The following is a 15159-nucleotide window of genomic DNA, read 5'->3' as shown; positions in this document are numbered from 1 at the left end:
TTTTGGCCTTCGGGGCGGAAAGTACAGTGATTGCAGTTTCATGTTCACGCAGTATGGGGGAATGTTTCAGCGTTTTCACAGTCCACTCATAACGCATGCATGTACGATCCTCGTATTGTAAGAGCGAGTAGCGCTGGCCATGGGCTCGGGCTGTGTTCGACGTGACAGAATGAGACGCTCTCAGCATGCAGATTCACGACACTTAAATTTATTGTAAAAAAAAAAAAAAAGACGAAAGGAGAGTGTGGAGGCAGAGAGAGAGAAAGGGAGATTTCAAAGGGCAATGCAGCCAAGGGTTTGTTGATGCTGCAGAGCTAGATAAAATCGTCTCCTGTGACTTACGAGCGGCGCATGTGCGTGGGGCGTCTTGAGTTACCGAGCACAATGCGGTCACCGCGGCGCCGGCATGGTGCAATGGGCGTCGCTTCCTCATCGCGTCATCTACAAGCGTGCAGCTATAGGATTTCATCTACGAAGCTCGGCAGAGAGGCACTTATCCACACCCCCTGAACAGAGCATTGTCCCAGTCGGAATGCACACTTGCAGAAAACGCGCGGCATTTTTCTGGCAATGGATGATTCAGAGCTGTAGAACGGACGTGGTCGCAGTGGTGAAAAGGTTCTCGATGCACAGAGAATGTTCATTCTGTTGTAAAAGGATCCACAACCTTTCTGCCTCCGCAGCGATTTCTGCGGAATCAACGACTGCATGGTGACACATGTGCATCTCTTACACATCTGATGCGCATGTCGGTCAGGAACCAACGCTGTTCTACTTCCACAGCGCTCCACTCCGCAAGTGAACGAGCATGAACCCTCCAGGAGACTCATTTGTGCCCGGCAGTTTCCGTGCCATTGCAGACGTTTGGACGAGGACGACGACTTTCAAGCTCCCTAACAAAGTGCAGCTGATTGCGTACACCGAAGGAACAAAATTCGAATGCTTTGGCGAGAACGAAGACTAGCAAGAGTGTCAAGTGCGTCATATGCTCCGAGCGGCAAAAATACGGATGCTGCAGGTATGTACACATCTAAAGGAAATATGCATGATGAAAAGTACCTACTGGAGTTCGCACCCAGCCTGTAACGCACCAGTGATAGCTGCAATGAGGATTTGTTCAGTGCTTGTTTGCTTTATGTGCGATGGGGCCTGATGGCGATATATTTTGTAGTTTGTTTTCTTTATGTGCGAAAGGGCCAGATAGCGCAGATATCACAGGTGGCTGTGTGCGCTAGACCATAATATTTAGCATGTTTTATCGTGACTACTGCCTGACTAACAAGAAAAAAATAGGGCGTTTGCTGTGATGCACCGTCGTTCGCGAGCCTCATGACCAGCTCAACCACTCGGCTCGCGAACGGCGGTGCATCATAAGAAACATAGTATTTTCTTTTTTTTCTTGTTAGTCTGGCGGCAGTCGCGATAAAACATGCTAAATATTACGGTCTAGCGCACACAGCCACCTGCGATATCTGTGCTACCCGGCCCCTTCGCACATAAAACAAACGACAAAATACATCGCGATCAGGCCCCGTCGCTCATAAAGCAAACACGCATCTAACAAATCCTCATTGCGGCTATCATTGTTGGGTTACAGGCTTGGTGCCTCCAGTAGGTACTTTTCATCATGCACATTTCCTTTGGATGCATACATACCTGTAACGAATTGTTTTTCGCACAGTCGAGAGTACGCAGTCGGTTGCTGAGGTCGCCCATTCACATCTTGACGCTTGGTAGTCCCAATTCAAGCTTCACATCGTTGTTGGTCGCGGCTTGCCGAAGGGAACCTAAAACACCGCGCCTTGCAACCTGGCACGCCTCTGTACGCAACTGTACGCGGCAGATGTGGTTGGCATCGCTTTGCCAAGCCTGCGACGGCCACCGTGCCGCCAGCCCCCGTGCACTGGCGGTGGCGAGAAATGCCGTCGACGCCAACCAATATGTTTCCATCAGTCGCCGCTGGGACGTCGTGCATGCGCATAGAACTCACGCAAAAGGCAGATTGTGAAGTCCTGCGTGGCAACAAGTTCGTCGTCTGCCGAAATGAAGTCCATGTGGGGCAGACCTGGAGGCACAAGGTCCAACTCTTTAGCAGACTTCCATAGCTGCTCTAAGCAGGCTGTCGTGGCAACACCATCAGCTGTTGCAGCGATATCAACCGCGGCAGCTTCATCCTCAGCAGGCGCCGTGTCCGCTGCTGCTCCATTTCCCGGCTGGAAGTCATCATGACAGAGAGCGAAGCCGAAATCCTTAGCCTTCACTAGCGTGATGGGTCCACTGAGCGGGATGTTCTTTGATTGGGCATCCAAGAACCACCTGTAAAGTGCGGCTTCTATGTCGGCGTACGTGGCGCACTGGATCCTCTTTCGGTCCCCGCTGCCATCGGCGTCATCGAGAACGGCGTCTATCTTGTTGCCGTTCTTGATTATCGTAGTGTGTGTGGACTGTGCAGTTTCATACTTCAGTACGGTATCACTCTTCTTCACATTTTGCCGCACTTCGTCCAGAATGGCGTACTTCATCTTCAATGACAACACTTTTCTCTTTCCCGTTGAAGTGCTGGGGCTCGTGAGACTCTACATTGCCGGGAAAATGAAGGGTTGGGTCCGAGAGATGGGATAACTGAGTAGGTCCGTTGTCTAAAAATTGCCCAGGCGAAGTCAGAGGTCACGAGATATCAAAGGTGAGAAGCGGAACAAGGCAGGAAAGCTAATGGCATTAGCGAGAGAAGCGTCTACAAAGATCCACGAAAGCGGAGGGGACGCTCTCACTTTCCTCTCCCTCTCTCACTCCCACGGCGCTTTTTCCCCGACTCTCTCGCTCCCGGGCTCAGAACCGAGAGGAGAGAAGCCCCAGAGAGAGAAATTCAAGAACCACGATTGGCCAAGTCGACCGCTGCTCCGTGATGTCACCGAGAATTGCCTTCTATTTTCTTACTTTTTTACTTTTTTACCTCCCGTGCAACCGGCTCAACGGCACGGGGACGACGCATCACCAAAATGCAAGTCAAGCGATGCAGTGAAGCAACATTTCGCTTCGCGGTAGAGCAGATGATGCTGTGAATGCAACCATCAGCCAAATTTTGTCTTATTTTCGCACAAAAGTTTGCCTGAAGGCGTAAAAATCTCCCGATTGATACATTATTTTTCATTTGGTATCATATCTGCTGATGTGTGCTTATTTACTTCGTTAAAACTGGACCCAAATTGTATTGAAAATGCAAAAATGGGAATGGAAAATTGAACTTCCTTTGTTATAACCGCTATTTTGCTATAAGTGGCCTCACTATAACCGGGTTAGATTGTGTATGCAGCAGGATTCCAGATGAAAGACCTGCTGCCTTAAGGTGCCTGATTCTTGTCGGTACCGGTAAGCTGCTAGTCATATCTGCAGGTACTTGTGCTCCATCCCAGTCTTATTCTAATAGTTAGTTCCCTTTCATGGTCTGGATCTGCAGTTACTACCTGTCCTAAATATACTTATTTGCCTACCATTTTCAGTGCTTCGCTACCTTTTGTAAACTGCTGTTCCTTCCCGAGGCTGTTGAGCATTACCTTAGACTTCTCCAAGAGAGGATAACCGATGGTTGTTAAGGGTAACAAATTGGATTCCGAGGAAAGGAAAGCGTAGCAGTAGGTGGCAGAAAGTTAGATGGGCGGATGAGATTGAGAGTTCGCAGGGGCCAAGTGGATGCAGCTTGCATAAGACCGGGATAATTGTAGCAATATGGGAGAGGGCTCTGCCCTGCAGTGTAGCGTTCATAGACCATTGTCGACCTTTGCGCCAGGAAAGAGTGTCGCCTGCTACAGAAGCCGCAGCGTTTCATTGTGCTTCCAAACTGTGCTGAAGCATAGCTCGCGCTTTGTAGAGTAAAGCTGCGTTCAGACTATGTGTGCATCCGTCATAAGTATTGTATTTATCGCAGTGCGCTTAGCGGCTGGAACTCCAGTTTACGTAGCTTGCGACTGCGCTTGTTCACACTGGGCCGTTCGGTAAGATGCGTTCTTTACGACCTGCCGATCACCGCTCTCAACATGGCGCCGGCTAGCGAGCGGCTGATAGCGGAGGTCTGGGCTCTTCAAGCTCAAAATAAGATGTGAAAGAAAAGACTGGACACACAAATAAAATACGAAAAAGAACAATGGGTATATTAGCAATTAACCACTCGATTACAAATACACTTCGTTTCGCACACGCACGTTCGCACACAGTTTTCAAACGTCCGCTCACCGTGCTGACGCACCACACCTTCGCACATTTCTTTACGCGCCCGCTCTCATTGTCGATGTACAGCGCACTCCTGCTCGGTGTCCCGTGATCGCACTCTCTCGCACCAAAACAGTCGTACGGTCCACCTGTATCCCTGCTGGTGATTTTACCAGTGCCCCGACGCGATCTCGGAGACAGGCCAGGGCAGTGACTCAAAGGGCAGTGACTCAAAAGCGCGCCCTGGCTCATTGTTTGGTGTCAGTAGACAGCAAACAATGAGCCGGGGCGCGCGGCAGACACTGAAACGTCCGCGGAACCTCGTCCCCCCTCAGAAAATGCTGTTTTCTTTTTCTCTTTTACGGTGAGCTTCTTTCGAACTTCGACGAGTCCGCACCAGCTCCGTTCTGCAGCCCGACCGCAATATCGTCCCGCATCGGCCTTTCGCTGCAGGCCAACTGTTTCCTCACTTGTCAATGGAGCCGATGGGATGCGAGAATGCGTGAGGATGAAGCGGGCATCCCCCGCCTCCATAACCTCACTTTTCTAAACTAGAGGAAACGTTTGTTGAGAGCTTGTTCGCACATGAAAAAACAGATTGATAAACCACTTACTACTTTGACTCAGTGCACTGGCAATTTGTAGCCAGGCATCGTTTTGCACTTCTCTCTGTGCGATTTTAGCTACTCGTAGTAGAGAGCCGGTCTCTGTCGAACTTTTGTTACGAGAGGCTGATAATTCCACAGCGAAGATTCCGCACTGCACGTGATCAATCTGCGGACAGACACAATCACCGACACAACACCAATAACACCGGCGAGCCGAGACACTGCAGCAGAGTATGATGTCGCCTACTAGTGGTTTGCACGCGAAATCTGGGAGGACCGGAAGCCCCGTGACCGGAAAGGGAAAACCGAAACGGCTGTGCGCATTGGTCGCGCGTAACATATGTGTCTGTGCTAGTCGTAAAAGTCGCGGGTCCTCCGACATTTACGCCCACGCTGGGTGCAGACGTTACGCATCTTACGCTCAACGCGACAGCAGTCTGAACAGACATATTACGTTTTTTGCGCTTACGCTTACGATCCTTACAAATGATACGTGCGTTGCGCACGTAGTCTGAACGCGGCTTAATATCTGGGGTTTGTTAGTTTACTGACTTCTGTCCTGTGACATTAAGGACGATTGCTGCTGAGAAAAAGGTGGGCATGTGCGATAACAATTCGCTTTGGGTCAAACAGTCACTTTCATGCACGTTAATTTTGGCATTTGGTTTTAATGCTTGCGCACATATACATGTACGTTCATGTGCAACTAATGACATGCACTGCCTCGTGCTGCCACACTTAAGGGTGATTTATTCTTGTCACTCGCACTAGATTTTAAGCGGCAGCTTATACAGCTCCTTCAGTTGTAAAGCCGTCGGCATAGTGGTTGTAGTCGTTGCCATGCGTTAAAAATAATCGTAGGCTGCGTAAAAAAAAAAAATCGTACCATGGTAATTTGTGGTTCTAATGATTAACGACTGATTGCTTTTTGATAGGCAGCGATCAGTTATTGAAATCACTGTAATTGATTGATAAATTAAAGAAATCAAAAAAGGAAGAAAATTGTAAAAACGTGGCTCAAAGTGTCAAAATGGTCAGAATGAAAAGCCAATGCTTGATGATAGTAATTAAAAAAATTTAGAGTGTATAATTGATCAATTAACCCTTTGAGTGTTTCTGCCGTAAATGTACGGCGATGGTTTTCTGTCCCGCAAGGTTTTTGCCATACCAGTACGTTTCCATCCTCCGTTTGAAATTTCGCGCCCTAATCACGATGCATGCTCACTGAGAGCTGCTGTCACCTCCTAGGAATTACAAGAAGCGCTTGAAATTTATTGCGCTGCCTTCTTGCGAAGATGAACAGAAGTGATTTCTAGCTGCAGCGTGTCACCCGGGCTGTGGCAATGCCGCCGCCCTATTGCGGTTTTCGTTTCGCCACATGATCGCAACAGAGGCGCGAAACTTGATTTCTATCTTTATGGGCGCTTCAGTGCAGGGGATAAACAGAACTGATACCTAGCTGCAGCATATGGCCCGTTCTGCTGCAATGCCCTTGCATTGTTTCAATTGCCCCCCCTCCTCCCCCTCCTCCTTGTGGTCGCAATGGAGGCTTGCAAAACTTGATTTTTATCTCTATGGCCACTCCTGGTGCAGGGGCCACAGAAGCCGACTTCCACCTTTATTGGGGCTGCTGTTAGCTTGTATATTATCGAAGCTCAGGAGGTATTCCTGCTCTCCTTGTGGTTTCTTGAGGTTCCTGAGTTTACAGTGTGGAGCAACGTTGACACCAAAATATGGTTCCTAATATTTTTCTGAAACTTTCCCTTGACTTTACTCATTGAACTTTAAAAATCTGCAATAGTGTAATTTGATCATCTGGGAAAGTTTAAAAAAAAAAAATTCGGCCCTCAAAGGGTTAAATAATTAGGCAAAAATGAAAACTGCGCATACGGGTGTCAGACTGCTCACAGTGGAAAGCCAGTGTTTGCTGATGCTTAGCATCAGTGCCCAAAATGTTTAATGAGGAGAACAATTTTAAGAAAGGGAACAGCATCATCTATTTGTGTGAAATGCTACAGCGTCATGCCCTCAGCGGGGGAGACTTAGTTTTTAAATTTTCGGAAGTGCTCTAGCTAGGTGCGTTGCCTTGGGAAGGGGCTGCATGTTGACTATGGTCACTCGCATTTCATCGCGTTCCATTAAATGAACTTTCCATCATTGCTGTTTTAGCTATGAGACACGCCACCCCAGCTTGTGTGAGGCTTGTGAAGCCTCTGACCTTTGATGTCGTCTGAACCCAAGGCGGGGCGATTTGAGGACTGTGAGCAATGCACCACCTTTGCCATCTTAATCTGACAGGGGTCTTGTACGCTTTCATTAGAGCTTTTGGCGCTTTATTCACCTTTTCTCTAGCTCAGTTAGCTTAATTTGTTTCTGTTTTTGCTGCGGGCTAAAGCTGCACGAACCAGACAGCCTCTTGGTCATATAAGGGACCGCAAGGCATACTTTTTATAGTGCACTTTTTTTTTGAGTACCTTCACCATTTTCAAACACTTTACACCTCTTTTCTCTCTAATTCAGTAATTTGCACTGGTTGTGGTACACAGTCCCTCCACTGTCGGAAGTGCAACATGTCTTGCATAGTTTGTAACGCCTGAACAATCGCCTTCACATCTTTTAAAGGGGCTGGGACACTGTATTCTGAAGCTATGAAAAGCCTACTGTTGGTTACTCCAGTATGCACGGACACTCTCAGCGAAGTATCGGACGCTGCAAACATTTTTAAATAATTTTAATTCGGCTCCAAAGAATCTCAAATGCTCTTTCCCTTGATCAAAACCCATCGCTAGCGCAAGAATTTGTGACGTATTGTCATGTGGTGACAAGGCCGTAGACACCAAAAGAAGACACAGGCTTGATGGTACTGAAATTTACTCTTTATTGGGCTGACTTGCGCTCGCAAAAGAACTAAGCAACTCGGCGGCGGCGATAGCAACAAAATTGCTTGTCGATCGTCGAACAAAGAATGCCCGTTGCACTCATTAACGCTAAATTCAAAGGCTCTCAGAACCATCAAGATAACGTCGCAAACTGTTACTAGCACAACCTCCAGTGGAACATTGTAGAAACATACGCGACTGATTGGAATCTTCGAGACCGATTTCGGCGCATCTTGCGCGACAACGAAACTGATAAAGGTGCGCCTCGCGACATCGAGCATTAACAAACAAATAATAAAGAATTGACACGCGAGCCAGAATCAGAGTGATAAGGCCGCATGCTGGCGGCTGCCAAGAAAGCAACAAATACAGTTTTGTAGGTTTCGCGGCAGTATGAGCTCGGGAATCGAAACACGGATGGATCGACATCATAGCTCAAAAAAGTGACGTATGGTGAGCTGTGCGCCAGCGCCCACTGCGTTAAAGTGCCCGACGGTGTTCCAACTTCCAGCAGCGAATCACTAGCAGCTTGGTTGCGATCGGTGCAGGCTCCGAACAGGGCCTACGCATTAGCAAGTGTAGCCTGCACAGTGGCCCAGTATAAACCACAGAAAGCAAAAAAAATAAAACAGGGAAGAGAGTAGTTTACCGAACGATGGACCCATGAGAGAAAAACAAACAACATACAGTGCTTGTAATGCGTGATATTTTGCGTGTTTCTCAAGCATTTGAGCGGCTTCTTGCTCTGCGTATAAATTAGCCGAGCCCTCGGCCATTGCATATCGCTTCCTGAAATGTTTACATACAAATAAGATTTAGTTACCAGCAAAATAGTGTCGTTGCTGTTGTGTTTGCCAGTATTGAAGCTTGGTCGCACTTTCTTTTTTGAAGGTTTGTGCTACAGCCTCGTGTTCAGCGAAAATTACGCCCACGGTAGCAGAGCACTACCGAAGAGCCGGTGTTGGTAAATTTGCCAGCGATGCCAAACTCGGCACGTTAAAATGGTTCCAGTGCACAAAATAGTGCGCATAGGCATCTGGAACATTAGTTGCAAATCGTGAGAGCAGGCAGCAAGCTCCAATGGTCAAGAAACTGTAATTGTTAGAGCGGCAGCAGTGGCCTGTACGCTTCGAAACAGGAAGTTCCAACCTTATTAATGCGATTATGACATAACATGTAAAAATGTTTCGAAGGTTCCTAGTTCTTGTCCTGGTCGAGTGGTTAGTGTAGTAAGCTACAGAGTGAGACATACCAAGTTTGAAGCGCGCTTGTGCTGTAGTTTTTTTTTTTCTAATTTCGATATTTTTTAGCTTTTTTTAATGTAGTTGAGGTGCTTCGTTTATTTTTAGCTTTTACTTTTTATCCGAGGCGTTTTTTGCAACCAGTGCACTGCGTGCCAGTATGCCGCTTCCCAGTACGCCCACTGGTTTTTGAAATAGGGATATCATACTGCAATGTCTGCAACTTGTTATCAGTAGCTGCACACTGAATGGACCATTTGCAAAAAAGAAACATAGTGTCGTCTCCTCGTGTTGCCTCTGCGCTGAACTTGTTGCGCTTAAACTTGTTGAGCATCCATCACTTCGCCGTCGTCATCGCTGGCGAGCGGATCGAAGTGAAAATGATTCTCGGAATTCTCAATTGCGTTTTCACTGCCGTCCTTGCTCAAAAATGGCGCCGGTATCCTCGTATTCCGAAGACGACAATCTGGGATCTGAGTCTGACATAGCTGTTGCTTGGCTTGGTGCGCCGGTGCAGCATGTGTATACGAGAGCAGGCGATGAATAGTAGATTGCTTCACTACTATTGGTCCCCACGTGATCAAGCCGGTGTGTAGCTTCCCTAGCTGTGACGTCATGGCCTAACCCGGCGCTCGGATACCAAAACCAAAATCGCTCAGTATAAACGTGCAATAATTAATTATTCATCGGACATATACGATTCCTACGTTGTGCATCGTGCTCCCTGAAACAATATGGGACATTTGAAACGAAGAACGCGTAAACGAAAAATGAGGAGTCTCAGCCCCTTTAACGAAGTAATTGCCACATCCATAATGTCGACGCAAGTTTTGCACGGGCAGATATTCCGCAACTCGTGACTTTGCGAGCCCCGGCACTCTTAGTAATATTCTGCCTTGAAAAAAAAGAAAAAAGTAAGCACTATGGTTGATGCCCATTTTCATTTTCGAGATCTGCCATTCTCTATGTAACCATCAAGTGCAATTTCTTTTTCCACCAGCTGATCAAACTTCACTGAGCTGATTTGCTCGATATCTTCCGCAGCGTGTCAGATTGCTGTTCTTTTTTCTGTTTTTTCTCCATTCATGATATAGAGAGGAGTACAATGGATGATTGAATATGTTAGGAACTGCATCATGCCTGATAGACCATCGCGCTCGATAGGTTTTGACCGCTTCTTTATTGATTGCATGTCTGTACAATTTAACAATATTCCGGAAGTGTGTGCTGCACACTCTACGTGTTGCTCGCAATAATTTGCCTGCTAAGGGAAACGGCGATTGTGTGGTGGAGAGAACTCTCTCCTCCCTGTTATGCCGGTGCCTGCTGAATATTATTGACTTATTAACAATATTGATCAAACTTCACTTCATGGATCACTGCCTTGTCGTGGCGGAGGGGCTTGCGAAACTCGATGAAGTCGTGAGCTCTGCTGTGTAGGGCCACCCAAGATAGACAGGTCACGGCAGAGAGTTCTGACAAAATGTGATTCACTGGAGAAGGTAATGGCAACCCACTCCAGTATTTCCTGCCAAGAAAACCCTATGGCCAGTCACAATACCATTAATGATATGGCGCCGGAAGATGAGCCCCCCAGGTTGGAAGGCGTCCCACATGTTACTGGGGATGAACAAAGGGCGATTCCTAGTAGCTCCAGGACGAATGAAGCGGCTGGGCTAAAGCCAAAAGGACGCTCAGTTGTGGATGTGTCGGGAAGCGACCGGAAAGTCCGATGTTGCAAGGAGATGTATCACATAGCAACATGGAATGTAAGATCTATGACGCAAGGTAAACTGGATATCGTCAAGCGAGAAATGGACAGATTGAACATTGATATCTTGGGTATCAGCGAGCTCAAGTGGACCGGAATGGGAGAATTTAACTCCGGCGACCATTATGTCTTTTATTGTGGGCACGAATCCAAGAGAAGGAATGGGGTCGCTCTCATAGTAAACAGAAGAATGGGCAAAGCAGTGCTAGGGTACGACCCCAAAAACGACCGAATGATTTCACTTCGGATCCAAGGTCACCCTTTCAACATAACAGTTATCCAAGTCTATGCACCGACCACTACTGCTGAAGAAGCTAACGTTGAGAGATTTTATGCGGACCTACAATGCCTTTTAGACCGCACCCCATCATCAGACGTCGTTTTTCTCATAGGAGATTGGAATGCTAAGGTAGGGAGTGAAGAAATATCCGGAATTACAGGCAAGTTCGGTCTTGGTGAGCCAAATGAAGCTGGGCAGATGCTAGTAGAGTTTTGTCAAGAAAACAACCTGACCATAGCGAATACTCATTTTCAACAGCACAAGAGGCGCCTGTACACATGGACATCACCGGACGGTCTGTACAGGAATCAGATCGATTATATTATTTGCCGGCAGAGATGGAGAAGCGCTATACAAGCAGTAAAAACAAGAACTGGGGCCGATTGTGGCACCGATCATCAGCTTCTTGTTGCCAAGATTAAGCTTCGATTGAGGAAAACGCAGAAAAATAGAAGGCCTTTCAGGTATAATCTGGATCAAGTTCCATTAGAATATGCTGTGGAAGTGAGGAATCGATTTCAAGAATTAGATCTAGAAGACAAAGAGCCCGAAGAGATGTGGTCTGATGTTCATGATATAATACAAGAAGTTGCTACTAAGGTAGTTCCAAAGCAAAAGAAATGCAAGAAAGCAAACTGGTTATCTGAAGAGGCTTTGCAAATAGCTGAGGAAAGGAGGATGGCAAAAGTTATGGGGGAAAGAGAAAGATACAAGGTTCTCAATGCGGATTTTCAGAAAATAGCAAGGAGAGATAAGAATGCCTTCCTGAACATACAGTGCCAAGCAGTTGAGGACAACAGCCAATTAAGGAACACAAGAGCTCTGTATAAGACAATCAAAGATATCAAAGGAAGCTTCTGTGCTAAGATGGGCGTGATAAAGGACAAACGAGGCAGGACCTCACTGAAGCCGCAGAGATAAAGAAGAGGTGGCAGGAATACACAGAAGAACTGTACAAGAAGGACCCGGATGTGCAAACCCAACATAAGACGGTTGTGATAGCTGATCTCGAGCCGGGCATCCTGAAGAGTGAAGTTGAATGGGCCTTAGCCAGCCTTGCTAAGAACAAAGCTAGCGGAATTGATAGCATTCCAGCTGAGTTGCTTCAAAACCTCAACCATGACGCTGTTAACATTCTGCATACATTATGTCAGAAGATTTGGACAACCCTGCAGTGGCCACAGGATTGGAGGAGGTCAGTTTACATCCCCATTCCAAAGAAAGGCAGTGCCAAGGATTGTTCCAACTACCGCACGATCGCGCTTATTTCGCATGCTAGCAAGGTGATGTTGAAAATCCTCCAAGGTAGGCTGCAGCAGTATGTGGATTGGGAGCTTCCGGACGTGCAAGCTGGGTTTCGCAAGGGCAGAGGAACTAGAGACCAAGTTGCCAACCTTCGCTGGATCATGGAAAAAGCAAGAGAGTTCCAGAAACCCATCTACTTCTGCTTTATTGATTATGCGAAAGCGTTTGACTGCGTAAATCACAGCAGATTGTGGCAAGCTCTCCGAGAGATGGGAGTTCCAATTCACCTCATCTGTCTCCTCAGGAACCTGTATGAAGGGCAAGAGGCCACAGTCAGAACTGGGCATGGTCTTACTTATTGGTTTCCGATTGAGAAAGGAGTGAGGCAAGGCTGCATACTGTCGCCCTGCCTATTTAACCAATATGCAGAGTGCATCATGAGGAAGGCCGGTCTGGACGAGCCTTCAGCTGGAGTGAAGATTGCTGGAAAACGTATCAACAACCTTAGATATGCGGATGATACCACTTTAATGGCAGAAAGTGAAGCGGAACTCAAGAGACTTCTGATGCGCGTACAAGAAGAGAGTGAGAAGTTTGGGCTTAAACTGAACATTAAAAAGACAAAGATCATGGCGTCTTGTCCTATCAAGTCCTGGAGCATCAAGGGACAAGAAGTGGAAGCTGTGACAGATTTTCTCTTCTTGGGCTCCAAGATTACCTCGGAAGGAGACTGCAGCCATGAAATTAGGAGACGCCTGCTTCTGGGAAAGAGAGCAATGGTTAGCCTTGACCGCCTAGTAAAGAGCAGAGACATTAGTCTGCCAACCAAGATCCGTATAACTCGTGCTATGGTCTTTCCAGTTGTGATGTATGGATGCGAGAGTTGGACTGTGAAAAAGGCTGACCGCCGAAGAATTGACGTGTTTGAATTGTGGTGCTGGCGAAGACTCTTGAGAGTTCCTTGGACTGCCAGAAGATCAAATCAGTCAATATTGTCGACCATAAACCCTGACTGCTCATTGGAGGGTCAAATTCTAAAGTTAAAGCTCAGCTACTTTGGTCATCTGATGAGAAGGGAGGAGTCGCTGGAGAAAGATTTGATGTTGGGAAAGGTTGAGGGTCGCCGGAGAAGGGGTAGGCAGCGAACGCGATGGTTAGATGGCATCCTCGAGGCACTGCAGATGAAGTTATGTGATGTTAGGAAGATAGTGAGAGACCGGAAAGCGTGGCGTGACATGGTCAATAGGGTCACGAAGAGTCGGACACGACTGAACGACTGAACTGAACTGAACAATATTGCAGATTCGCACGAATCCAAGCAGGACTGAGCACAAAAAAAATTGACATGCAATAAAGTTTACGCCATGCAACAAGCATCAACTACATCAAATCAAGGCATGAACTGAAGCAGATGAAATTGGACACAGGAATACAAGAACATCATGTACGCACTGTCTTCAAATTTGCAATAAATGCATCAGCACTGGGGCAAAGCCTATTTTAATGTGGTTGCTCAGTCCTAACACATTCTAAGAAAGATAAGTGAAAGACACCACCTACCCTCTGGGAGCAATTGTATTGAACATTTTGAACTTGAGAATTATGTCCGACAGTATGTGCTATATTTAGGTCGTTGATTAATAACTCGTGGCCAATGCCAGCGTCCACACAGAACTGCAGGGTAACTAGGGCAGCACAGCTGGAAATGCACAGACACTCTCAAAGAAAAACAGTGTATTTGCATAGAAGAGCTCCAAATAAATGGGTGTAGCTACTGTACCGTCGGCAGCGTTGCTGTAATGGCGCGTGGCCAGCGTGGCGTACACTTTGACCACAGTGCCATCTCAGCGCCTAGGAGCTAAGTACGGCTGCATTTGGGGGCGCGGTTCCAGAACTGAAAAGGGTCTATCAACGATGCTGCAACAATCCTTTTCAGTCTGGGTGTTGAGGATGATGATGGAGATGATGTGCGTAATTGTAAACAAAATTTTGTGTTGCTATCCATTTAACTACTACTTTGCTTTTCATGCAGTTAATGTTGATAAATTTTCGTCTGATTTTGTTCACGATTTGCAGCAACCAAATGGGACCCTCCCCTGGTTATAGTCTGGGTGATGATGATGATGCTCATAATTCTAAAGCAGAAATGCAGTAAACAAAATTTTGTGCCTCTACTCATTTCGCTATTTGGTTTTCACGCAGTTAATGTTGAAAAATTTGTCTGATCTTGTTAGTGATTTGCATCATCTGAAATGGTTCCCTACCCTCTGAAAAAAAAAAAAAAAAATGATGATGTGCACGAGAGACCTATAGCAGTGCTTGTGTAGGCCACAATCTTTTGAGTTGTTTTTGTCCAGGTATGCGAATTCGATGGTCTATGTCCTGAAATAAGATAGGGAATGCGGCCACGGATTGTGAGCTTGGCAAATGCGCATTTTCATATAACAGCTTTAAACAAGTGCCGCATGAATCAAACAAGCATTGGAACTTTAGTGGCATCCCTGTTCGATCCTCTGTGCATGTCAGGCATTAACTCACCAATTCTCTTCTTATGGCTAGAGTAGCCTTGATGCGTATCGCAACTTTCAGCGGCTGGTTGTACCACCCGTTCACAAAGAAAAAGAAAACTGGTAGCAACTTTTGTGTCCTTTCCTGCACGAACAGATGATTGGACTGTAGTGCACGTGAATGGAATCTGACAGCAGCTGCCCTGTATTTGACTTAAATTATTGCATGTATGTGGAATATTGCGTCTGAACTTCTCATTATTGTTGGATAGTATGGTAAAACACGAATCAGCTGCTATCATTGATTCTGGCATTCTTTGTTGTGCAATCAAAGAGCAACAATGAGGGTTAAGTCCCGCAATCTAGCTGATCAAGTTTCAGTGCAAAAGTGCAATGCTAGCCGCTAAGGTGATCTATTCCTG

General features: G+C 46.7%; 1 protein-coding gene across 2 annotated transcripts in view; it reads left to right on the top strand.

The window, feature by feature from the left end:
* Nucleotides 1–15159, top strand: part of LOC146193788 (uncharacterized) — a 69581-nt gene that overhangs the window by 11867 nt on the left and 42555 nt on the right. The gene's annotated exons all lie outside the window — the stretch shown is intronic.

Source organism: Amblyomma maculatum, chromosome 4 (genome assembly GCF_055883805.1).
Source record: "Amblyomma maculatum isolate TAMU_Amacu chromosome 4, ASM5588380v1, whole genome shotgun sequence".
In the NCBI taxonomy this organism is placed as follows: Eukaryota; Metazoa; Arthropoda; class Arachnida; order Ixodida; family Ixodidae; genus Amblyomma; species Amblyomma maculatum.
Note: the sequence above shows the minus strand (reverse complement) of the source record. Positions and strands in the feature narration are given on the sequence as shown.